The following is a 27,105-nucleotide window of genomic DNA, read 5'->3' as shown; positions in this document are numbered from 1 at the left end:
ACACACAGCACCACATAAAGTACACACACCTCCACCACCACATATACACAAACACACACCCCCACAACTACATATATACACTCACACACCACCATGTATACACAGACACAGTACACACATTCAGTACACACACCACACAGTGTACACACATTAATCAAGAAGCCATTACACTTGCCAGGCTTCTTGTAGTAGCAGCAGCAGCTCCCCGTGAAGTCTGGGGGCGGAGCTTAAGGCTGTGAATGACAGAAGGACCCCCCAGTGAAGCAGGCAGATGTATTAACCTGTAGAAGGCATAAGGAAGTGATAAACCAGTGATATGTGCAAGGTGATAAAGTCACTAGCCAATCAGTTCCAATATGTAAATTAACAGTTAGGATCTGATTGGCTGGTGCCTTTATCACCTTGTACATATCACTGGTTTATCACTTCCTTATGCCTTCTCCAGGTTAATACATCTGCCCCAATGACTGGAGGACAGGGAGGGGCGGCCAGCACACTGCCTGCACGGCAGCTCCGTGACTGACAACCCAGGTGAGAGTGCTGGGCGGGGCCTGGAGCCGGAGGAGGATGCGGGGCATGGGAGAGGGGAGGCCGCTGGCAGTCTATGACAGGAAAAAGTTTTCTCCTGTCAATGCTGTCAGTTTACTGTGGACCTATATTCATCGGGGGGCCTGGAGCTGCAGCTCCATCCGCCCCATTGTTAATCCGGATCTAAGCATGTGGAATACAGGTTTACAAATTGCAAATGTCAATGGTGCAAAGAAAGCAATTATTCGCTAATAAGAGCAATTTAGATAGTGAACAAGTGAACATAATAGACTACTGGTGTCTTTCAAATAGGTCAGGCGTGCCTGCACGCAAGGTTGTATTAACGCATCAAGGTATGTTGACACGGGCTGATATAGTGATCCACGTGCTGTTATAATAGGCTGACCTGGCAGCTGTTCCGGGTTCTTATGCAGTTTTGGAATCAAATAGAATACTGGCCATATAGGGTGCGATACCTCAAGCGCATTTTTAATACCTGATGTGATAATGCCCTGCATGCAAGCTGCCCCCACAATGTCATCAAGTTCCTTTGTAAATGATGCAGTAGGATCTCCTGAGAGCCTTCTGTAAGTTGTAACATCGCTCAAATGTCTATCTGCCTCCTTTTTATAATCCTCCAATGAAAGGATCACAATCACACCCCCTATGTCCGCTTGGCGGATAATGATGCCATCATACGATGCCAAATCATTTAGGGCTTTCTTTTCTTGTGATGTTATAATCCAAACACTAGTGGTCATTCAGAGTTGTTCGCTCTGTAAATTTCTTTGCATCGCAGCGATTTTCCGCTTAGTGCGCATGCGCAATGTCAGCACTGCAACTGCGCCAAGTAAATTTGCTATGCAGTTAGGAATTTTACTCATGGTTTTTTCTTCGTTCTGGTGATCGTAATGTGATTGACAGGAAGTGGGTGTTTCTGGGCGGAAACTGGTCGTTTTATGGGCGTGTTTGTGACGTCAAACCAGGAACGACATGCACTGAACTGATCGCAGATGCCGAGTAAGTCTCGAGCTACTCAGAAACTGCACAGAGATGTCTTTTCGTAATATTGCGAATCTTTCGTTCGCAATTTTGATAAGCTAAGATTCACTCCCAGTAGGCGGCGCCTTAGCGTGTGTAAAGCTGCTAAAAGCAGCTTGCGAGCGAACAACTCAGAATGAGGGCCACTAGGGGGTAAATTTACTAAAATGGGAGATCTATTTAAGATGGTATGTTGCCCATAGCAATCAATACGATTCTACTTCTCATTTATCTAGCACCTTCTAGAACATAATACCTGGAATCTGATTGGTTGCTATGGGCAACATCCCATCTTAAATAGAACTCCCATCTTAGTAAGTTTACCCCTAGGTTTCTTAATAGCTGGAATACTCTGCACACTGTTATACAACATACGAATATATGTCTTTAGAGATGAATTATAACTCACGGGGTAAAAACTAGAAATCTGTTGTAATTTTAACAATTGCGGGTGGAGATTGGTTGCCATAGAGCAGTGGTTTCCAAGCTTTTTTGAATCACGGCACCCTAGAATATCAGAATTTTTTCACGGCACCCCATGGCCAAAAATGTCTTATTGAGAAATTTAGAAAGAAAGATTACATTAATACCCCTTTCACATCGCACAAATAACCCGGTATCGACACGGGTCAGTGTGCGATGTGAAAGCACTTTCCGAGAATTAGTGGGTCGTCTGACCCGGTAATTCAACCCGGTATAAAAGAAGGATTATACCCGGGTTGAATACCGGGTCAGGTGCAGTGTGAATGGGAGCCACGTCGATGTGACACAGTTCCCATTCACAGCATAGGGAGAGGCGGCGCAGGAGATGAGCTAATCTCCCAGCGCCGCCTCCACCCCCGCCCCTGCTGCTGCTGCCCCCCCCCCCCGCCCCCTTCCTGCTGCAATGGCAACCGACCCAGTATATTGCTGGGACAGAAAGCCAACAAAGGAGAGCAAATGCCGGATCCCACCCGGTAAGGACACGTTTCTCTTACCGGGTGGGATCCGGCATTTGCGATCTGAAAGCGGTATAAGTAGATCGTGTTTATATGTCATCCTTAGGGTCAGTTATGTGGTGAGGGACAAGATTTGCTTCTGTTTGGCCACATATTATATGACAGCAGCCATCAGCACTGGTTTTGCCTATTATATTGACCATGAATAATTTGAATTGGTCCTGGACCACCAACCCAGGGCACACCTGCAAGTGTCTCGAGGCACCCCAGGGAGCCACGGCACACAGTTTGGGAACCTCTGCCATAGAGGGTTTCTCTGAAAAAAATTCCTTTAGTTTCACACTTCTATTTAATTGATATAACTTCAATTTCCATTGTAACTGGTTGATGGGGACAGCCGGTACAAATGTAAGTCCCCCTACTCAACACAGGCGTTTCACTTGGGGAGAAGGGGCCTAATTCGGACCTGATCATAGCAGTAAATTAGTTAGCAGATTGTGAAAACCATTTGCACTACAGGGGGGGAGGAAGGGGGGCAGATATAACATGTGCAGAGAGAGTTATGGGTGTTATACACAGGAAAGATGTGTGCTGAGCAAACCGCTCACCACACATCTCTCCCGCCACTCAGCAGAGCGTGATGTGTGCTGAGCTATGCAGGGGGAGGACGGGGGCTGCTCACATCACCCAGCGGGTGAAATGAGCGACGTGCTAGATTGGCCTGCATGCAGGCTCAATCTAGCAGCGGCGATAGCGATGTGCGGGGCTGTGCATCGCTATCGCTGAGGGAGCTACACACAAGTGATCTGTGCTTAAAATCTAAGCAATCTAGTCAGATTGCTTAGATTTTAAGAATGGATCTCTCTGTGAGTACCCCCCTTTAGATTTGGGTTGGGTGTGTTCAACTGAAATCTTAATTGAAGTGTAAAAATAAAGCAGCCAGTATTTACCCTGCACACAGAAACAATGGCCCTCATTCCGAGTTGTTCGCTCGCAAGGCGATTTTAGCAGAGTTGCTCACGCTAAGCCTACGCCTACTGGGAGTGTATCTTAGCATCTTAAAATTGTGAACGATGTATTCGCAATATTGCGATTACACACCTCGTAGCAGTTTCTGAGTAGCTCCACACTTACTCGGCATCTGCGATCAGTTCAGTGCTTGTCGTTCCTGGTTTGACGTCATAAACACACCCAGCGTTCGCCCAGACACTCCCCCGTTTCTCCGGACACTCCTGCGTTTTTTCCGGAAACGGTAGCGTTTTTTCCCACACGCCCATAAAATGGCCTGTTTCCGCCCAGTAACACCCATTTCCTGTCAATCACACTACGATCGCCGGAGCGATGAAAAAGCCGTGAGTAAAAATACTATCTTCATAGCAAATTTACTTGGCGCAGTCGCAGTGCGGACATTGCGCATGCGCACTAAGCGGAAAATCGCTGCGATGCGATGAAATTTACCGAGCGAACGACTCGGAATGAGGGCCAATATAACCCACCCAAATCTAACTCCCTCTGCAAATGTTATATCTACCCCACCTGCAATGCACATGATTTTGCCCATCTGCTAACAAATTTGCTGCTTCAATCAGGTCTGAATTAGGCCCAAAGTGCTTTTAGAGAAATTAAAGATCAGGTCTCGCGCCCTTTTGGAGGCCTGTCAGCTTTTCCTCTGCCTTTTGTTTACTTCACTCTGTGGATGAACTTTGGTCTGAATCTAATAAACGTGCCCTAGTGCGTCTACCAACAGGGGAAGCACCCTGCTTTCTCCCTGTCTGCATGGCATCACTGTCACTACCCGTTGTTCCTCCATCCTTAGGATGTATTAAAGTGAATTTTTTTTAGAGTCCTTCTGAACAAAGGCCTACGATTATCCCTCTGATGTGCCCCCGTCAACCAGGCATATACTCGCTGTTGCTCATAATCAGCATCGACTTTTTTACGTTTTTCATATTTACATTTTATGAGTTTGGTCTTATAGTTTTCAATTTGCGTATTTAGCTTTGAGATTCAATCACATTGTTTGTCTGCAATTAATGTTGTTAACTGCATGGTTTCAAATTCCATGATTTTATTGCGAGCAATATCCAGCTCTCTCTTTGGCCCTCATTCCGAGTTGATCGATCGATAGCTATTTTTTGCAGAGCAGCAATCAGAGAGTCGCCACTTATAGGGGAGTGTATTTTCGCTTTGCAAGTGTGCAAATGCTTGTGCAACCAAGCGGGACGAAAAACTTTTTTGCAGTTTCTGAGTAGCTCTGGACTTACTGATCCCTTGTGATCACTTCAGCCTCCTTTGGACCCAGAATTGACGTCAGACAGCCACCTTGCAAATGCTTAGACATGCCTGCGTTTTCCCAAACACTCCCAGAAAACTATCCGTTGACACCCTCAAACGCTCTCTTTCTGTCAATCACCTTGCGATCAGCTGTGCGAATGGATTCTTCATTAAATCCATCACCCAGCACTGATCCGTTTGTACGCGTACGACGCGCCTGCGCATTGCAGTGCTTACGCATTCACAGTGTTGCCGAGTTTTGACCTGATCGCAGCGCTACAAAAAATAGCTTGTGTGCTATTAACTCAGAATGACTCCCTTTGACTCCTCAATCACTAACAAAAGCAGGTCAAACGAGCACTTATTAAGAATTGAGGTCCATTTTTTGCAGAACTCAATGTTATAACGTCCTATAGTAGGGGGCATTTTTTAGGTAATTAGTCAAGGTCGATCCATGGTAAAAGAAATCTACATCACGTTTCTTGAGTTTAAGGAAGTTATTAAATAACTCCTGTGCTGAGGGTGTGTTGGTGTGTGCATTAACATCTTCAGTAAACAAAATTGCTTAAGCTTCTGACTCTAAAAAACTGAACACCGCACCCTGCTCAAGTACAATTCTTTCATGCACCCCTTCCATTGCAACAATACAAATGTACAAAATGTTCAGTCAATAGTGTTAAATAACAGGTATCTTGGCTTATCTGCGGTCACAACCTGTAATCACTGCGTGCAGTTGAGACACAAACACTTACCAGCAACTGCTTTACCCGATCAAGGGGGTAGTTCAGACCTGATCGGGTCTGAATTGCGCATGCACCACGATGCGCAGGCGCAAGGCCCCCCAGCAATGGGTAACGCCGGACAGTGACGAGAAGATTAAAGAAAGCAATCGCACTGGCAATCGCAAGAAGATTGACAGGAAGAGACCGTTTGTGGGTGTCACCTGACCGTTTCCAGGGAGTGTCCGGAAAAATGCAGGCGTGTCCAGCAGTTTGAAGGAAGGGTTCCCGACGTCAGCTCCTGGTTGGATCATCGCACTGGAAGAGTAAGTCCTGAGCTGTGCAGAGACTGCACAAACTTTTGTTTGTGCAGCTCTCTGCACATTCAGTCGCACCCCTGCACAGCGACTACCCCCTCCCCCTGTGGGCAGCGACTACCTGATTGCAGAGATGCAAAAAACGCACCTTAGTGATCAGGTCTGAATTAGGCCCCTAAACGGGACTGAAATAAGAGGCTTGTTGCATAAAACGAGTCAGGTGTCTTGTTAAATAGGTGAGTGACCAAACAGGTATACTCCATGTGTTACATGTAAAACAATCCAAATACCAGCACTCATTGATTCAGAAAAGTATACTTAGCCAGGTGCCTTCCCAAAGTTGAACCAGTTCATAGTTCCAATCCATGCAGTATATACAAATGGCGGCATTCTGGATGTAAACAAACAACTTTAAACCATAGCTTCTTTAGGCAACATTTCAGCACTATTTATTGTGCTTTTTTCAAGCCAGGTTGTCACAAAACGGAGGTTAACTGCGCTCCCCAGTCGCACCTTGGTCTACCTCTGCCACAAGCCTGGGTGAGATCCCTCATTCAAGCACGTCCCTGCTGTGTCCTGCTGCTCACCGCGGTATCCATGATTGTGCTCCAGCTGCAGCATGCCGGAGTTTCTGCTGCTCCCCTCCATGGGCAGTGCCATGACAGTCTCCAGTCAGCTGAATCCCCGGGAGCCAACCCGGAGTCTCTCCACATCATGTGAGTTGCTCATACACTCAGCTGCAAGCACTGGGTATAAATTCCAGCTCTCAGCACTAACAAGCTGTCAGTGCTTTGGTGTCTCTCAGCCTGGAGTGAGCTGCACAATCTCCTGCTGGTAATAGACTCAGTGCAAGTTACCATCCCCCGTGCTGCCTGACTCCCTGGATGATTTATAGGGTCATCGCTGCCACTACATCCTGGCATCTCCAGACTCACTGGAAGTCCTCCAGTGATCCAGAGGGACTTTCACATATCTCTAGCCATAGGTGAATCCGGGAGGGGGGCACTCTGGCCCATGCGCCCCTCCCCCCCCCCTGTCGTTTCTGCCGCCATTTTTTTTTTTAAAGGAGAACAGTGGCAGCACTACTGCTATTTACCTCAGTCAGATTTGATATAAGAGATGGCGGCTCTAGCATCAAGTCTGTGTGCTAACCAATGGGGAGGCTGGAGCCACCGCAACCTACTGCCAGCCGGCCAGAGTTCAGCCCAGGTGCGGGGTTCAAATGCCAGCATCGAGTAAGACTTACTTATGATGGCGCAGAAGGCTTCTTAGCTCTCACTGCACTGTACAGTTAACCAGCGCTTCCTCCTCCACTTCCTTTACCACCATGCTAGGTACAGTCACACTCAGCCTCAGCTTTGAGAAGGCGGCCCGTGTGATTGTGACAGGGCTGTCCTGCAGATGTCTTATGCTGCTCGTTGGAGATCCAGCTGGCTGCTTCTGCTAATCAAAGATGGGCAGGTTGTGTCCTGCAGTCTGAGTCTCAGTGCAGTGCCCAAACCAAGGTATGCTGCACCTGCCACCACCAATTAAAAACTATAATAATTATATTGTGCCGGGGTGCCTTGCAGGCTCCGATAACTAATGGAACAGGTGACCAACATTTCAAGGCCCAATCAGCCTTTTCATCAGGGTGAAACATTGGCAATAAACCAGCTCCTTGAAGGTGCAGTCCGTTTTACCAACATAGACTTTGGAACAGGGACATGTCATGGTATAAACCACAAATCTTGTAGTACAGGTTTAATGGTGAGAAATATTGAATCTTACCCCTGAAAAGGGGGGTGGTAGAAGAGGGAGCGAGTTTGTAAAAAACTGCATGTAGTGCAGTTAGGGCGACTGTTAAAATGAAATCTACATCTTCAGCTACAATAAATTCACTTAGGACATTCTTTGATTTTACTACTCAATATCATTAAAACAAGTTATCTAGATGTCCGGGCGCTTCTGGCAAAGTGAAGGAATTCTCTAGCAACATTATGGATTCTTGACATTGCGCATGCTGCACTTCTATGACACAACATCGGCTTTGTGACTGAGCCCAGTGCCAGGAGCTCAGATCGGGGGTATATAATATACCCCCGGGTTCAGTTTGCTAGATCATTTGTAGTATTGTGCCAATAGTTCAATCATCAATGGACCAATGTAGAAATCTTTTGTTACAAAAAATAATATTTCACTTTTATGTAAAAACTTATTCAAACTTTCAGTACAGTTCCATTTGTTGCTTTTCACTTTTTAAATAAATTGTTGTTCAAAAAGAAATTTTTTAAAGACCACGTTAAACTCTGTTTTTGCCAGAGGCGTGGCCACAATGGCGATAGTGTAGGCAGCAGAACCTGCAGGCTTACTTTCCAACTGAATATTTTGTACTACCATCCTGTTCACTGGACCCCGTTACTCCTGTGTTAGCCAGTGATACCCTCCCGGGGTCTCCTTGAGCCATGTGCTGGGGCTGGTGGTGGCGTGTGACCTCCCAGTAGAGCTTTTGAGATCCTTTGCCCCGCTGGCGTCTCCTCTGTGGGTCCTCTCTGGCACGCCCTTATACCTACTATTTACAGCACAACAGCTGTCAGCTTGAGCTGGATTAAATCAACCACAGCTGCCATGCATAGGCGGAACCAGGAGGGGGGGGGGGGGTACTCGAGTCTGTGAACCCTCTGTCATTTCTGACTTTTTTTTTTTCAAAAGGAGAACAGCAGCAGAGCTACTGCTGTTTCCAGTGATAAAAGAGCTGGCAGGCACTAGTACCCGCTGCGGCTCTAACAGCAAGTCCGTGTGGTAACCAATGGGGAAGCTGGAGCTGCAGCTCCAGCCTTCCACTGCTCACACCGCAACCTACCTCCCCCACTGCCAGCCGGCCAGAGTCCAGCCCAGGCGCAGGGTTCAAATGCCAGCATCGAGTAAGACTGTTACTTATGATGGCGCAGAAGGCTTCATTAGCCCTCACTGCACCGCACAGTTTCCCAGTGCTTCCTCCTCCACTTCCTTTACTACCATGCTAGGTGCAATCAAACTCAGCCTCAGCTTTGAGAAGGGGCACCGTGTGATGGTGACAGGGCTGTCCTGCAGATGTCTTATGCTGCTTGTTGGAGATCCAGCTGGCTGCTTCTGCTAATCAAAGATAGGCAGATTGTGGACTGCAGGCTGAGTCTCAGTGCAGTGCCCAACACAAGGTATGCTGCACCTGCCACCACCAACTAAAAACTTTAATAATTATATTGCCACTTTGTCACTCTGCCTAAAAGGCCAGCATCCTGGAGTTGCCTCTTCACTGTAAACATTGACACTGGCATTTTGCGGGTACCATTTAATGAAGCTGCCAGTTCAGGACCTGTGAGGCGTCTATTTCTCAAACTACAGACTCTAATGTACTTGTCTTCTTGCTCAGTTGTGCAGCGGGGCCTACCACTTCTATTTCTACTTTGTAGGAGCGCGTCTGCTGGTTTATTGCCAATGTTTCACCCTGATGAAAAGGCTGATTGGGCCTTGAAATGTTGGTCACCTGTTCCATTAGTTATGGGAGCCTGGAAGGGACCCCAGCCTTCCAGGCTCCCATAACTAATGGAACAGGTGACTAACATTTCAAGGCCCAATCAGCCTTTTCATCAGGGTGAAACATTGGCAATAAACCAGCGGGGATGCGCTCCTACAGCCAATCATTACCTGATGGCGTATTCTGAGAGGCCACGCCCCCTGTGATACAACACCCCTTATCTGGGAGCACGCGTGCCTTAGGTGCATGTAAATATAATTATTACCGTTCCCCTATCATGGTGCCCCCCCGCCCCTTTAATTTTCTTCTGGATCCGCCCCTGCTGCCATGGATGACTCCAGGGTAGTCTGGCTGTTCTTCTCCCTGGTTGTGTTGGTGCTCCCATTTCACTCTGTCCAAGGAGACACTGGGCCTTGTTGTGCACCTCCTGATCACGTGACCCCACTAGTGACCTCCCTGGGCACCATTGCTGTGTTTGCCTGGAATAATTGCCGGCATTCTGATGTGGATCTGTGCTGTAGGATGACCTGGTAAATTTCCGTTCACTTCTCCGTGCTCTTTAGTCTGCCCTCCATTACAGACATCTTCTGGATGCAGCTAAGTGGCTGCTATCTCTGCTCCCATTTTGAGATTCAGTTGCCTTCTTGAGTGAGTAATGAAAAATTATTTTATTGGGACTGTTTGCATATTTGTGGTTTATATTGCATATACCGAGCTCCTGCTTAAAGACCCTTTGGGGAAGTCTGGGCAAGCTGCTACGGTCTAGTTGGATAAATATGCCTGCTTCTCTACTACCTCTGCACCCCAAATGCTGCTCCTCAAGGGGCATTGGACACTCTTTTCCTGCTTCTCTATCTGAGGCTGGCCCTATAGCACCATCTGAGATTACTTCAGAGCAGGTGCTGAAGGCCATTCCTGCATGTGAAACGAAGTTGGCTGATGAAATTGAGCATGTGCAGTCTGATTTAACCTCATTACGGCATGATGTTCAACAGGTATGTGAACATGCTGGTGCGGAGGAAACTCACGTCTCTGCTTTGGAGGATTCCCATACACCGTTAAAAGCTCATGTTGACTTCATTAACCTCTCAAATGGATAGTATGCAAAATAAGATTTCTGATGTATAAGGCAGGCTTCCCAGGAATAATGTGTGGTTTGTAGGCTTTCCAGAAAAGGAAGACGGAACGTCTCCTGAAGCCTACTTGGAGAAATGGTTAATTGGTTTGTTTGGCCAGGATGTCTTCTCAGCCCATTTTACTGTAGAACAGGGGACACTTAGTACCTCCTAGACCCTTGTCACCCGATGCCCCACCATGCACCTTCATTGCTAAATTCCTGCATTATTAAGACTGTGATTCAATTCTCAGGTTGTTCCCATTGAGATTTACATTTCTCGTACGCCATGCTTTCATTGGAAACACACAGAAAGGGTCCCCTAACTGGATTTGGATATACAATCAAATGCTATCTGATAGCAGAAATTAAAATACACCTTTAATTTGAGTTATTAAAAATTAAATGTATGTATAGTTAATGATCAAAGGTGAAATAAAGCAAAGAAAGATGTGAAAATTGTTGTCTCTTCAATTATACAGATAGAAATATTATTTAGATGCTGATTATTTTTAATGCATTCTAATATTTCTTCCAATATGCCAATATCAGATCAATGCACTTATTAAACTTTCTTTAATTTATTAGTTTATAAGGATCAGTGTCCCTAAGTCACCTAGCAATACATATTTGCTGAAATGATCACAATTGTAGTTATGCCATGCTGTTACAATATCATTTTTTGCAACTATTACTTAAATGTTGCAACATCATTCACCGCATTTGTGTGGAAACTAATTTGCTTCTGACCTGCTGTTTTACGTAAAATTGAAGTTGTTACTTATTTCAACATTTATTTCAATGTTGCAAAATCATTAACCATAACAGTTTTGTCAGCTTTTTTAACTATAGTCTGCAGCTGTCAAGTGTATTCCTTCAGCTTTACAGGTTATATTTTCTAGAACTGTATTACAATTTATAACTGATTACTAATACCCCTTTCAGACCGCATAAGCTGGGTCACATGAGGGATTTGTACACGGGTCCTTCCCGGGTGCGACCCAGCAAGAGATCCCTTTCCCCGACTCGGCAAATTGCTGGCTTGGTGATGTCACTGCTGCTGTCACTGCTGATGCGTGTAGAGGCGGCACTTGAAGATGAGATGTTCTCCAAATGCCGCCTCTTCCTATAGTGTGAATTGGTGCCGGTTCGCATCGACACGGATTACTCATTCACACCGCACCATACCCGCGTTGAAGCCGTGTTCAACCCTGGTCACTACCCAAGTTGGAATACTCAGTCTCTCAACCCGTTTTATTTCAACTGGCCCCTTTCAGACTGTGCCGCAACCCGGGTACACGTGCAATAACCAGGTAATTGCTGGCAGTCTGAAAGGAGTTTAATTGTTATATCATGCTCTACAATTAATATACCATACCTTTATTGTGAAACACAATTTGATCCCTGGTAATCCTCAGGCATGTATACCAATATATACCGTTGCCTTTGAGAAAGCTCTATGTGAAACATGCGTTAGGCAGGAGACCCTAGGGAATTGTCTGATTATGCTGAATTCATGATTTATTAATTTATATCTGTTAAACTATATGCCGCTCACGAATCCACAGTGGTAAAAGAGCAGTGTAATCATGAACAAACTCACTTAGCGAGAGTATTAACACCCATTTGGATACTTTGATGTATGATGCATATAATCATTACTAATTACATTTAGCTCTGTGTCTCTGAGTAATGATTGAACTAACATGGACAATGTAGTTTGTGACTGTTACATCTCTACCATTCATTGTGTCAGGCCTGCAGAACCTCTGTGCTGCCCGAGGTGCTGCTGTTCTCTGGTATGCAGTACCTCTGTGCCACCAGAGGTGCTGCTGTCATGTTTCTGGCCTGCAGTACCTATGTGCCACCAGAGGTGCTGCTGTCATGTTTATGGCCTGCAGTACCTCTGTGCCACCAGAGGTGCTGCTGTCATGTTTCTGGCCTGCGGTACCTATGTGCTGCTATCAGAGCAGTGTTGTTCTGTTTGTATCCCAGCTGCATTTTAGTTTTGCCTTGGGTCCTGTGTATGTGTGCATGCTAGCTGCAATGTATTATGTAATCAAGGGAGCTGGGTTGCCATTGGTCTTTACACCTGATTAAAGGCAACTAGCCCTACACAGACCTGCCAGTTGTATTATGTGTATTCTTTATGTTACCTTTTCCTGAGAACATTACTTGTAGTACTAGTGTTACCTGTGTTACCTGAGCTCCAAACTCAGTGACGTGAGGTGGGGTGAGGCAGAGCCTTTCCTGTCATACTAACATTTGTACCAGAGCTTTTACCGTATAAAGTGTATGAAAACTATAAAGAATATGTTTGAAATATCTTCTTTGCATTTTTCTAATAATGTTTTTTATAGCCAAAACTCTGGAGTAAAAAGTTAATGGCAGGTGAGGCAGTGTCTATCTTTTCCACATATCTCTGATCAAAACACACCAAATTTCCAGCGGTATATACTGCTCTACCTATGTATAATGCCTATGTCACGGTTTTGTGCACAAGGTTACCTGGGTGAGGTGATGACCGACGTCTAGGGTCTGAGGCTTGGAGCTGGAGTCGAGGAGGCTGAATATAGCACTTTCGCATGGGATTTGGGTAGCAGTGAGAACGCAAGGTTATGAGCCACACAGTGGTAATGTACCGGACTGATTGCAGGCTGAAGAAAACTGGATCAGACTGGCTACCAGTTGAGGAATACAACTGGACCAGACAGGCAACCAGTTGAAAAGATGCTGCTGGACCAGACTTGCTACCGGCTGAAGAGATACTGTGGGGCCAGACTGGCTACCGGCTGAGGAAATGTAGAACCGGACTGGTTACTGGCTGACAATATGCAGGGCCAGACTGGTTACCGGCTAAGGATATTTAGGACCGGACTAGTTACATGCTGAAGATATGCACAACCGGATTGGTTACCAGCTGACGATATGCAGGACCGGACTGGTTACTAGCTAAGGGTATGCAGGACTGAACTGGATACTGGCTGAAGATATGCAGGACCGGACTGGTTACCGGCTGAAGATATGCAGGACCGGACTGGTTACCGGCTGAAGATATGCAGGACCGGACTGGTTACCGGCTGAAGATATGCAGGACCGGACTGGTTACCGGCTAAGGTTAAGCAGGACCAGGCTGGTTACAGGCTGAGATATGCACGACTAGACTGGTTACCAGCTGAGGATATGCAGGACTGGACTAATTACTGGCTGAAGATACGCAGGACCGGACTGATTACCGGCTGAAGATATGCTGAGCCTTAATCATGGAATGCAGCAATGTCAGAGAATATCGTAAACTGTACACAGGAGCTTAAATAAACCTCAGGCCCACATATAGTTAACAATTGGTCTGAGAACACTGCTGCAATCTGGAATCTGTGCACCTGTGCAATCAGCCTGGGAAGGTGCTGCAGTTTAAAAACACAGCAGATACTGGAGTCAGAGCATGAAATAAAGAATTCAGGAGCAAGACTGAGTAAACTCTAGGGTATTGCAGGAAATCCTGGCCCTGTCAGGAACTGGTGCAGAATCCGGAATTCGGGAATGTCAGGAACTGGTGCAGAATCCGGAATTCGGGATCAGGTACCAAGTGGTTGACGTTACCCAGAACAGAGGCGCGGAGTCTAACACGCCGGAAGGTTTTCACCAGGGAACCCTGCAAGGGGATATGGGCTTCGCGGCTTCCGACGTGCAGGTCGCGGCCCCTTGTCAGGGTCACTTGATACCTGAACTGGACTAGAGTTATGATAGAGGTGTTGTATATGACCAACCGCAGGGATACACAGGAATAAACAGGAACTGGAGAAGGTGGCAGGGTGCACACGGCCAGATGGTACGCTGGGGCCGTGGAGATGGAACAGCAGCAGGCACTCCAGGGGTGACACAGGAGGTAGCGGCACACGGACGGACAGGGGTGCAGACACTTGGAGACAGGGTAATGGCAGTCGGCAGACTAAAGTCGTCAGCAAGATGTTGAAGCTGGAATTCAATACTGGAACAAGGCAATACCCACTGGACAGATGAACTGAGACCAGAGAGGAACCAGAGAGCAGAACACCACATGGAGTAGCTATAACTGACAAAGCCTCTTGGGATTGAGAGGCTTAAAAGAACAGGCTGGACCAATCAGTTGTGAGCACCAGACAGGCCCCCAGTAATTGATATAACATGCAGCTGCAGCAGAGGCGTAACTAGGGTAGGGCGAGTGGGGCACGTGCCCTGGGCGCCCTGGCAGGCCCAGGAGAGGGGGGCGCCGCCGGCGTCCAGGGCATCATGCCCCACTCGCCCCGTTACACCTAAATGTGAGGGGAGAAGAGAGCGCAGCGTCTCTCCCTCCCCTCACCGCCGCTGGAGCACGAGAAGCGCTGCCAGCAGCGCTGCCGTGTCCGGTCTCCGGCGCTAGCCAATCAGGGCTTGCGGACCGGCTCCTGATTGGCTGCCGGTCCGCGAGCTCTGATTGGCTAGCGAACCGGCGCCAGACGGCCGCCGGCGTCCGGAGACCTGGAGCAGCGCCAGCAAGGGAAAGGAGAAGCGCTGCGCTGCGCTCTCCTCCCCTCACAGGTGAGTGACGGGGCAGGGGGGGGGGGTCCGGCGGCAGAACTGGGGGGACGGGGACGGACGGACCTGGCACTGTGGGGCACAGTAACTGGCACTGTGGGGCACAGTAACTGCACTGTGGGGCATAGTAACTGGCACTGTGGGGCACAGTAACTGCACTGTGGGGCATAGTAACTGGCACTGTGGGGCACAGTAACTGCACTGTGGGGCACAGTAACTGGCACTGTGGGGCACAGTAACTGTCACTGTGGGGCATGTAACTGGCACTGTGGGGCACTGTATCTGGCACTGTGGGGCATGTATCCAGCACTGTGGGGCACTGTAACTGGCGCTGTGGGGCACTGTAACTGGCACTATGGGGCATGTATCCGGCACTGTGGGGCACTGTAACTGGCCCTGTGGGGCACTGTAACTGGCACTGTGGGGCACTGTAACTGGCACTGTGGGGCATGTAACTGGCACTGTGGGGCACTGTATCTGGCACTGTGGGGCATGTATCCAGCACTGTGGGGCACTGTAACTGGCGCTGTGGGGCACTGTAACTGGCGCTGTGGGGCACTGTATCCGGCACTGTGGGGCACTGTATCCGGCACTGTGGGGCACTGTATCCGGCACTGTGGGGCACTGTAACTGGCACTGAGTGGGGCATTGTATCCGGCACTGAGTGGGGCATTGTATCCGGCACTGAGTGGGGCATTGTATCCGGCACTGAGTGGGGCATTGTATCCGGCACTGAGTGGGACATTGTATCCGGCACTGAGTGGGGCATTGTATCTGGCACTGAGTGGGGCATGTATCTGGCACCGTGGGGCAATGTAACTGGCACTGTGGGCCATTTTCAGTGGCCACACCCCTTCTGGAGCGTAGCCACACCCCTTCTTGAGTGTGACCACGCCCATTTTTTGGCACATGCTTCTTTTGGTGTTTTTTTTTTTTTTTTTAAAGGGGGGGGGGGGGGGGGCGCCATTTTCCATCTTGCCCTGGGCTCCAGAAACCCTAGTTACGCCTCTGAGCTGCAGTGCAGACTGAGCAGGCTGACAAGCTGAATAGTAGTTTTCAGGTAATGAGCTGTAATTACAGAATCCAGACACCTGTGAAGTCAGTTGCTGAGTGCAGGAGCAAAGGCACTGGGAGACAACTATGCAGGAGCTAGCTGTGACCTGTAGTTCCACAAACTGAAGCAAAGGTAATTTATAACAATAACAAAACATGAGTGCTCTGGATTGTAACAGGCCCATAGGACAGGAGACTGAGGTAAGACACAGGGCTGGTTACTACAACATATGAGAATCTAGTCAGGTTCATGACAGCCCAGATGTACCCTTTGGCTCATATACTGGGCCTAATTCAGACCTGATCGCTGCTTCACAGAGCAACCGATCAGCTCTGACCTGCGCATGGCAGCGATCGGCCTCTCTGCCCAGGGATCACCTCTGCCTTATTGACAGGCAGAGGCAGTCGCTGGGTGGGAAAGGGTGGGCCGGTGGTGTTGGCCCACCATTTTGGGGGCACGGTCCCAGCAACGTATGCGTGCCCGGACCGTGCACACAGCTGCTGTGACCCAGACAGCAACGAGTAGCTCCCTGCAAGAGCGAAGGAGCTGCGCAGGTAGGGAGTTACCCAACAAGTACAAAAGCATCACCGCTGCGCGATGCTTTTGTACTTGTGCAGGAAGGGGAGGTGTAGGACCTGACATGCGGGGCGGACTAGCCCTTTGCTGGGTGTCCCCCAGCATGTCAGTGTAACTGATCGTAGCCATGCTAAATTTTTAACGGCTACAATAAAGTCTGAATTGGGCCCATTGCGTGTAAATCAGTTTCTGGTGCTAGTCAGTGCCTCCTGAGCCATTTAGCTCACTGCACGTCCCTGTCCAAACTGTGTTTCTGAGACCTAGTCTAGGGGCCAAATGTAATAGAGTGAGAGTTTCAGAAAGTTAGAGATTTGGTAAGGTTTTTCAGTGTTTTTTTTAAAGTGGCAATCATTTACACTGCAAAACCAGTTTGATCTTGCTGTGTAAATGATTGCCACTTTAAAAATAACCTGCAAAACCTTACCAAATGGTTGGTTTTATTTCGGAGTGGCTGAAGGGACCTTCTGAGGTATCTAGGGGAGGAGACACGTCACCAGGGGGAGGAGCTACGGGCGAACAGGGTACCCGAAAAGTACCCTCGCGGGCTCGCTTCGCTCGCCACGCTTCGGGCTCGGTGGCTCGCTTCGCTCACCACCTAATTACTAAAGGTAATAGTTGGTGGCGTGGACAGTAGAGGATCTATCCCGCTGGCGTAGCTCCTCCCCCTTGTGTCGTAACTCCTCCCCCAAATGGAAAAGGTCCCTTAGCCCACTTGATTCTAGCATTTACCCTTACCAAATCTCTCACTTTTTGAAACTCTCACTCTATTACATTTGGCCCTAGGAGTCTGCTCAGCCGGTTCCAGTTCCAGCCTTGCCTATTCCTGCCTTGTCTGGAATCTAGGGGACTCTCACTAGCTAAGTGACCTTGTTTTCATGCCTTGCTGTGTTCTGTCAGATTCTTAAAAGACGTATTCCTAAATTATCCAGTTCCTGTGCTCTGACATTACTGTGGACTTCATCTGTACCTACAGTACATGCATTCCTGTTTAACAATTGGACTGCTATACCTGCTCTGCAATCCTTGTTTCTTTAGATTCTTGTTTCATCGCTTCATTACACCCCTGCAAATCTCATATGTACTGCCATTTAAATTATGCATCCAGAAAATGATTGGGAACCCCTGCATTTTTCCCGACACTCCCAGAAAAATGGGCAGTTACCATCCACAAATGGCCTCTTCCTGTTAATCAGCTTGCGAATGGCTGTGCGATTGAAATTTTTGCACCAGCTTTTCACTGTTTCGCGACATGCGTGCGCATTGCGGTGCATGCACAGTCAATCAGTAATCGCCAGCAGCAATCAGGACTGAATCGGGCCCTAAGTTATTATGTTTGCTTAGCTTACCAATGTTGCTGACTACAACAGCATTGAAGGGAATACAATTCATGGTTACAGAACCGTATAGTTGATTACAACGCAGATTAGTAATAGTCTTACTGAAACTGATAGGGAGAAGAAGTGCATAAATGACAGTGTATTTTCTAAAAACAACATGTTTATTATGCAACGTACAGTAAATGTGTCTAAGATAAACAGCACAGCTGCTCAATCAGTATAATGCAGAGTAATTTACATGGATAATCACATACCCACAATGTATTGTAACAACAGCATGTTTATAGCATGTGAATATCATAGTTGACAACTGCGTATTAAACATTGATATCCTGATTTAAATTGAAAATAAAATAGACTTTTTTTCAATTATTTTTTTCTCGGACAGTTATAATCTGTGGCAATAAATCATGAAATCTGTATACATGTTTAAGGAGTACCAGGAATCATATTGTGTTTCATAATAACGTATGTTATATTAATTGTAGGGCATGATATAACAATTAGTAATCAGTTACAATACAGCTCTACAAATACTGTATAACTACTATACAGTAGTTAAAAAGCATCTATAGCATTATGGTTAATGCTTTTGCAACATTGAAATAACTGTTTCAATAAGTAACAACTTTGATTTTACGACAAACAGCAAGTCACGAATAAACTAGTTCCCACAAATATGCAGTAAATGATTTTGCAACATTCACATAAAAGTTCTAATAAATTATATTTTCTCTGTAGTAGCATTCGATAACTTAAGCTACAATTGTGATCATTTCAACAAATATACATTGCTAGATGACTTAGGGACACTGGGCCTGATTCAGGTTGGATCGCAATTGTGATCCAATCCGCAGTTTCCTGACTGTCGGGAAACTACGCATGTGCAGAATGGGGCCTGTGATCCCATCGCAGTGATGCGAACGCCTCTGCTGAGTGACAGAGAAGGGCCAGAGGCAGCCAGCATTGCCAGAAATGGGGGATGTGACGCCCAAGGCTGGCCCGAGCCTAAGCTTTGGAATAAGCAAATATATATTTTGATGCCCCTTTAAAGTAAAAGCGTGTGGCTTTATGGTAGGGGTATGACCACATAATAGTATAAATTCACATTACACCACACAGTAGTAGCCCTTATACACATTACACCACACAGTAGAGACGCTTTTACATGTTACGCCACAGAGTCTTTTACACATAGAGAGAGGAATGTTGAGAGATAGAGGTATGTGAAGAGAGGGGGGAGAATGTTGAGAGGGGGGGGCATGTTGATAGAGAGGAGATTCATGGAGAGGGCGGGAGAGAGAGGAGGGGCATTGGGAGGGCTGGAGAGAGGAGAGGCATGGGGAGGGTGGGAGAGAGAGGAGAGGCATGGGGAGAGAGGGAGGCTTAGGGAGTTAGAGAGGCATGTGCAGAGCAGGAAAGAGAGAGGCATGGGGAGAGCGAGAGTAATAGGAGAGTCATGGAAAGGGCGAGAGAGAGAGGAGAGGCATGAGAAAAGAGGGAGGCTTGGAGAGGAAAGGAGAGGATGGAATGGGGAGGAAGAGAGAGGCATGGGGAGGGAATGAGGGAGAGACAAGCAAGGGGATGGATGGGGAGAAAGGAGAAGCATGGAGAGAGAGGGAGGCTTGGGGAGGGTGAGAGGGAGGCATACAGTGGGAAAGAGGCATGGGGAAAGTGAGAAAGAGAGAGGCATGGGGAGTATAAGAGAGAGAGGAGAGTGATGGGGAGGGTGGGAGAGAGGAAGGCATGGGGAGGGAAAGAGAATGGCATGGGGAGGGAGAGGCATAGAGAAGGGAGAGAGGCATGGGAAGGGAAAGAGAAAGGCATGGGGTGGGAGAGGCATAGAGAGGGAGATAGGCCTTGGGAGAGAGAGAGGGGGCATGGAGAGAAAGGGGGAGAGGGGACATTGGGATAGATAGAGAGAGAGAGAAAGCGGCAGCCAATGCAAGACAATATGAGGGAGAGGAGGCCACTTGCCTCGCAGTAATTGTAGCCCTGTAAATAAATAAATGCTCAGCAGGATATATAGAAAGGTAATTGCTCTATGAGGACTACATTAAATATATATTTATATGTACATATATATATATATATATATAGAAAAGGAATATTCGGCACTCGTACCTGTAAAGAAATTCACCTCACCGGGTGCCCTCCAAGCTTAAGAAAGCTATACAGATAGATGTGATGGCGGCACTCTCGGATTTCTACAGAGCAGTAACGGAGACCACTCGGTTCTGCTTAGACTAACGTTTCGGTTTTAATCAACCGTCATCAGAGGATACAAAATACAATATAAAACAATCTTACCTTTATACTCTAAAGAACACCCTCGTGCACCGTCCCCGGCTTGCGCCGCCGGACTTACTTCCGGGTACGTCATCACACAGAGACCACAGGGTCAACGTGACGACGTTTGCCCGCCCAGTGAACAAAACCATCACCATGGTAACAGTAAAACATAACAGGATCATTTGCGGAGCTGGAAATTAGGTTACAATCATAATTTAGATACTTTGTGAAATTCTACATACCGCAATGTTGAAAAGTCATGTAAACCTAACTCAACCATACCAAAATTACAGTTATGATGGTTATTGAAGAAATGCATATATATAATTTTACAGGAAACAAGTAAGTGACAACGTCTCATTGAGGCCATTAGGAGCCACCGTGTTAAGCCGGTGTATCCAACGTGCCTCCTTCTGCAACAGTATCTTCTGTCTATCCCCCCCTCGTTTAGTTAAAGGGACCTGCTCCAACATCTTATACCGAAGGGTGGCAAGACTGTGCTGGTGTGCTCTAAAATGTTTAGCAACCGGTTGGTCCACTTGCTTACCCTCCAGTATCTGTTTTATAGCACTCCTGTGTTGACCCATGCGCACTTTAAATGGGCAGGACGTTTTGCCTATGTAATAGAGCCCACATGGGCATTTAATGCAATATACTATAAAATCACTTGTACAGGTGAGAACTTGTTTAATCTTGATTTTAACGCCGGTGTGCGGATGTGTGATGTAATCACCGGTCTCCAGATACTGACAAGTCACACAGCCAATGCATTTATAATTCCCTGGTTTTTTGGTCAGAAAAGTGGCCGCCTCTGCAGCAGCATATCGTGAGATGTCATTGTGTACAACAGCATCTCGTATGTTGCTGCCCCTCCTATAGCATGACATCAATTTGCTAGAACTAATGCTAGAGAGATCTGGGTCCCTCTGTATTATAGGCCATAATCTTTTGGCTGTTTTATTAATTATGTGACTCGATGTAGTATAATCAGTCACACAAACAAACACATCCTGAGCCTGTTTTTTAGGTGCTGTAACTGTGACGGGAATTTTAGGTTGAGACATGGCCTTTTGTCTGGCTGATCGTAACAATTCACTGTTATACCCCCTCTCCAAAAATCTGGAAGTCATAAGTTCCATTTGCCTATGCTCTTCTTCTGTACTGCTACAAATACGATGTACCCGTAGGTACTGTGAGTACGGGAGACCACTTTTCAAGGGTTTTGGATGATGGCTGGAGGCTAATAGTAGACTGTTAACATCAGTCGGTTTTTGGTAAATGGAGGTGATAAATAAGCCATTCTTTCTAACTATTTTCACATCCAGGAAATTAATGGTTTCTGCCTGTATATCAAAAGTAAATTTGATCGAATCATCCATCAAATTTACTTGGTGCATCATATCTATAAAGGTCTCACGTGTCCCTGTCCATAGCATGAATACGTCATCAATATAGCGAGTATACATCGCTATATTGGATTTATACTGGGGATTAGAAAAAAATAATGCCTGTTCCACACAGAACATAAAGGCATTAGCATATGCCGGTGCGGCACAAGACCCCATCGCACAGCCTTTTATTTGTTGAAAAAATTCATTATTAAATAAAAAATAGTTCCTGTTAAGTATAAGATGCATTAGATCCATAAAAAATTGGATCACAGGACCTGTAAATTTGGGATTACCATCTATGAGGTTGCTTACTGCTTCCAGTCCACGGCTATGTGGAATGCTGGTGTACAGGCTAACAACGTCAGCCGTACATAACCAACAAGTTTCTGGGAGATTATTTACCTCACGTAATTTTTGTAAAAAAGTGGAGGTGTCTTTTAAGTAGGTTACCTCACTCTGTATTACAGGCTGCAAAAAATAATCAACATATTTAGATACATTAGTATACAAAGAGCCCCTAGCTGATATTATCGGCCGTCCCGGGGGACGGACTGGATCTTTATGTAACTTGGGGATTGTGTAAAAAACTGGCACACAGGGTGCCGGAACCATGAGTGCTGAGCGTGTGCTGTTGGAAATAACCCCCTCCTTCACAGCTTTATCTAATATCAAACTAAGCTCATTTGTGTATTTACTCGTGGGATCAGATACCAATCTGACATAGACAGAGGTGTCATTTAACTGTCTATAAGCTTCATGCTTATAGTCGACGAGATCCTGTACCACTATGCCTCCCCCTTTATCTGCGGGGCGCACAGTGATATCAGGATATGTCGAAAGATGATGTAGAGCCTCCCGTTCAGCTGGTGTAATGTTAGAGGCATAATTTTTACTGTTAACAACACAGGTATCTATACAATCAGATAGAGTTTTAGTAAATACCTTAATGGCCGCATTGGTGGAGTATGGATCAAAGGTTGATTTTGGCCTCACGGGACAATCATCCAACTTTGATACATCAGGCTTAGAATTAAAGAATTCCTTGAGGCGTAATTGCCTGTTAAATCTACATAGATCCACCTTACTATCAAAAGTCTTGTGTGGATTAGTGGGCACAAAATTCAGTCCTTTAGATAGTATGCTGACTTCAGCATCAGTTAATGTCCGTGAAGACAGATTGTATACTACTTCTTGGACTTTGTTCCTCTTCCTCCCTTCCCTTTCGCATTGCCTGCCTCGTCTGGTTCTTGTTCGACCGGTCCTTCTCGTTGTGCCCTGGTTTTCACTCCTAAAGGGACTTGCTGCGTTCGTGGACGTCGCTGTGAAGAGGCAGCGTCAGATTCGCTGTTAGAGGTGCCACTGGAGGTTTCCCCTTCCAGCGGGAAGCGACGAGATCTTCTGTATGGCCGTTGTCGATACGGGTGGGTTTTAACTGATGGATTATTGGCCCACATGTAGACTTTATTTTCCACATAGTCCTTTGTGACAGTAGCCAGCTTCTTGGTCTTAAATTTAATAAGGTCATTTTTGTATTTCTCCACCTGTTGTGTTAACTTGGACATCCAATCACCATTACTGTCAGCATGCAAGATTGGCAGAGTGGTTGATTCCAATTCTCTGATCTTTATCCGGGTCTGTTCTAACTCCCTGGTGGCCTCTTCCACCACTAACAGGATAAGGTCAAACGAGGCCTTATTGAGCACTGCGGCCCACTTTCTACAGAACTCCGGATTATATCTCCCTATTGTGGGAGTATTACGTATCCGGAATCCCCTTGGTAGCATCCTGTCGCGGTAATAATCTGAGAGGCAGACCCCATGTAGATAAAAATCAGTCTCTCGGTTTTTTAATTTCAAAAGTTGTGCAAACAACTGTTCCGCCGAGTCATCCGCTGTAGTGGATTTGAATTTGTCTTTAATGAGGATACGCTCTGCATCAATGTCCGACAATGAGAGAAACTCCCCCTGTGGCAAACGCGTTTGCCGGAATCCAGGTACGTCCTCATGCAAAGTATCCATAATGTCTTACTGACAAACAAATCAAATGATGTAGTTGTCAGAATAGTGCTGGTGGTAAATATGCAATGGTGGTGCCTTAATAGAGCTTCGTTATGGCAAACGAACTCATATCATAGAAAAGGAATATTCGGCACTCGTACCTGTAAAGAAATTCACCTCACCGGGTGCCCTCCAAGCTTAAGAAAGCTATACAGATAGATGTGATGGCGGCACTCTCGGATTTCTACAGAGCAGTAACGGAGACCACTCGGTTCTGCTTAGACTAACGTTTCGGTTTTAATCAACCGTCATCAGAGGATACAAAATACAATATAAAACAATCTTACCTTTATACTCTAAAGAACACCCTCGTGCACCGTCCCCGGCTTGCGCCGCCGGACTTACTTCCGGGTACGTCATCACACAGAGACCACAGGGTCAACGTGACGACGTTTGCCCGCCCAGTGAACAAAACCATCACCATGGTAACAGTAAAACATAACAGGATCATTTGCGGAGCTGGAAATTAGGTTACAATCATAATTTAGATACTTTGTGAAATTCTACATACCGCAATGTTGAAAAGTCATGTAAACCTAACTCAACCATACCAAAATTACAGTTATGATGGTTATTGAAGAAATGCATATATATAATTTTACAGGAAACAAGTAAGTGACAACGTCTCATTGAGGCCATTAGGAGCCACCGTGTTAAGCCGGTGTATCCAACGTGCCTCCTTCTGCAACAGTATCTTCTGTCTATCCCCCCCTCGTTTAGTTAAAGGGACCTGCTCCAACATCTTATACCGAAGGGTGGCAAGACTGTGCTGGTGTGCTCTAAAATGTTTAGCAACCGGTTGGTCCACTTGCTTACCCTCCAGTATCTGTTTTATAGCACTCCTGTGTTGACCCATGCGCACTTTAAATGGGCAGGACGTTTTGCCTATGTAATAGAGCCCACATGGGCATTTAATGCAATATACTATAAAATCACTTGTACAGGTGAGAACTTGTTTAATCTTGATTTTAACGCCGGTGTGCGGATGTGTGATGTAATCACCGGTCTCCAGATACTGACAAGTCACACAGCCAATGCATTTATAATTCCCTGGTTTTTTGGTCAGAAAAGTGGCCGCCTCTGCAGCAGCATATCGTGAGATGTCATTGTGTACAACAGCATCTCGTATGTTGCTGCCCCTCCTATAGCATGACATCAATTTGCTAGAACTAATGCTAGAGAGATCTGGGTCCCTCTGTATTATAGGCCATAGGTATTATAGGAGGGGCAGCAACATACGAGATGCTGTTGTACACAATGACATCTCACGATATGCTGCTGCAGAGGCGGCCACTTTTCTGACCAAAAAACCAGGGAATTATAAATGCATTGGCTGTGTGACTTGTCAGTATCTGGAGACCGGTGATTACATCACACATCCGCACACCGGCGTTAAAATCAAGATTAAACAAGTTCTCACCTGTACAAGTGATTTTATAGTATATTGCATTAAATGCCCATGTGGGCTCTATTACATAGGCAAAACGTCCTGCCCATTTAAAGTGCGCATGGGTCAACACAGGAGTGCTATAAAACAGATACTGGAGGGTAAGCAAGTGGACCAACCGGTTGCTAAACATTTTAGAGCACACCAGCACAGTCTTGCCACCCTTCGGTATAAGATGTTGGAGCAGGTCCCTTTAACTAAACGAGGGGGGGATAGACAGAAGATACTGTTGCAGAAGGAGGCACGTTGGATACACCGGCTTAACACGGTGGCTCCTAATGGCCTCAATGAGACGTTGTCACTTACTTGTTTCCTGTAAAATTATATATATGCATTTCTTCAATAACCATCATAACTGTAATTTTGGTATGGTTGAGTTAGGTTTACATGACTTTTCAACATTGCGGTATGTAGAATTTCACAAAGTATCTAAATTATGATTGTAACCTAATTTCCAGCTCCGCAAATGATCCTGTTATGTTTTACTGTTACCATGGTGATGGTTTTGTTCACTGGGCGGGCAAACGTCGTCACGTTGACCCTGTGGTCTCTGTGTGATGACGTACCCGGAAGTAAGTCCGGCGGCGCAAGCCGGGGACGGTGCACGAGGGTGTTCTTTAGAGTATAAAGGTAAGATTGTTTTATATTGTATTTTGTATCCTCTGATGACGGTTGATTAAAACCGAAACGTTAGTCTAAGCAGAACCGAGTGGTCTCCGTTACTGCTCTGTAGAAATCCGAGAGTGCCGCCATCACATCTATCTGTATAGCTTTCTTAAGCTTGGAGGGCACCCGGTGAGGTGAATTTCTTTACAGGTACGAGTGCCGAATATTCCTTTTCTATGATATGAGTTCGTTTGCCATAACGAAGCTCTATTAAGGCACCACCATTGCATATTTACCACCAGCACTATTCTGACAACTACATCATTTGATTTGTTTGTCAGTAAGACATTATGGATACTTTGCATGAGGACGTACCTGGATTCCGGCAAACGCGTTTGCCACAGGGGGAGTTTCTCTCATTGTCGGACATTGATGCAGAGCGTATCCTCATTAAAGACAAATTCAAATCCACTACAGCGGATGACTCGGCGGAACAGTTGTTTGCACAACTTTTGAAATTAAAAAACCGAGAGACTGATTTTTATCTACATGGGGTCTGCCTCTCAGATTATTACCGCGACAGGATGCTACCAAGGGGATTCCGGATACGTAATACTCCCACAATAGGGAGATATAATCCGGAGTTCTGTAGAAAGTGGGCCGCAGTGCTCAATAAGGCCTCGTTTGACCTTATCCTGTTAGTGGTGGAAGAGGCCACCAGGGAGTTAGAACAGACCCGGATAAAGATCAGAGAATTGGAATCAACCACTCTGCCAATCTTGCATGCTGACAGTAATGGTGATTGGATGTCCAAGTTAACACAACAGGTGGAGAAATACAAAAATGACCTTATTAAATTTAAGACCAAGAAGCTGGCTACTGTCACAAAGGACTATGTGGAAAATAAAGTCTACATGTGGGCCAATAATCCATCAGTTAAAACCCACCCGTATCGACAACGGCCATACAGAAGATCTCGTCGCTTCCCGCTGGAAGGGGAAACCTCCAGTGGCACCTCTAACAGCGAATCTGACGCTGCCTCTTCACAGCGACGTCCACGAACGCAGCAAGTCCCTTTAGGAGTGAAAACCAGGGCACAACGAGAAGGACCGGTCGAACAAGAACCAGACGAGGCAGGCAATGCGAAAGGGAAGGGAGGAAGAGGAACAAAGTCCAAGAAGTAGTATACAATCTGTCTTCACGGACATTAACTGATGCTGAAGTCAGCATACTATCTAAAGGACTGAATTTTGTGCCCACTAATCCACACAAGACTTTTGATAGTAAGGTGGATCTATGTAGATTTAACAGGCAATTACGCCTCAAGGAATTCTTTAATTCTAAGCCTGATGTATCAAAGT

General features: G+C 46.3%; 1 protein-coding gene across 5 annotated transcripts in view; it reads left to right on the top strand.

Annotated features, from left to right (window-relative positions):
- LOC134927186 (uncharacterized) overlaps positions 1-27,105 on the top strand; it is a 362,077-nt gene that overhangs the window by 130,769 nt on the left and 204,203 nt on the right. Inside the window, exon 1 of one of the 5 annotated variants that reach the window (XM_063921347.1) lies at positions 16,079-16,170. The exons of the other annotated variants lie outside the window; for them this stretch is intronic. The gene's annotated coding sequence lies outside the window, so the exon portion shown is untranslated. Of the gene's footprint in view, positions 1-16,078; positions 16,171-27,105 lie in introns of those variants that run through there. 5 annotated transcript variants of the gene reach the window in all.

Source organism: Pseudophryne corroboree, chromosome 1, assembly GCF_028390025.1.
Source record: "Pseudophryne corroboree isolate aPseCor3 chromosome 1, aPseCor3.hap2, whole genome shotgun sequence".
In the NCBI taxonomy this organism is placed as follows: Eukaryota; Metazoa; Chordata; class Amphibia; order Anura; family Myobatrachidae; genus Pseudophryne; species Pseudophryne corroboree.
The sequence above is the reverse complement of the archived record's forward strand: the minus strand, read 5'-3'. Positions and strand labels throughout refer to the sequence as shown.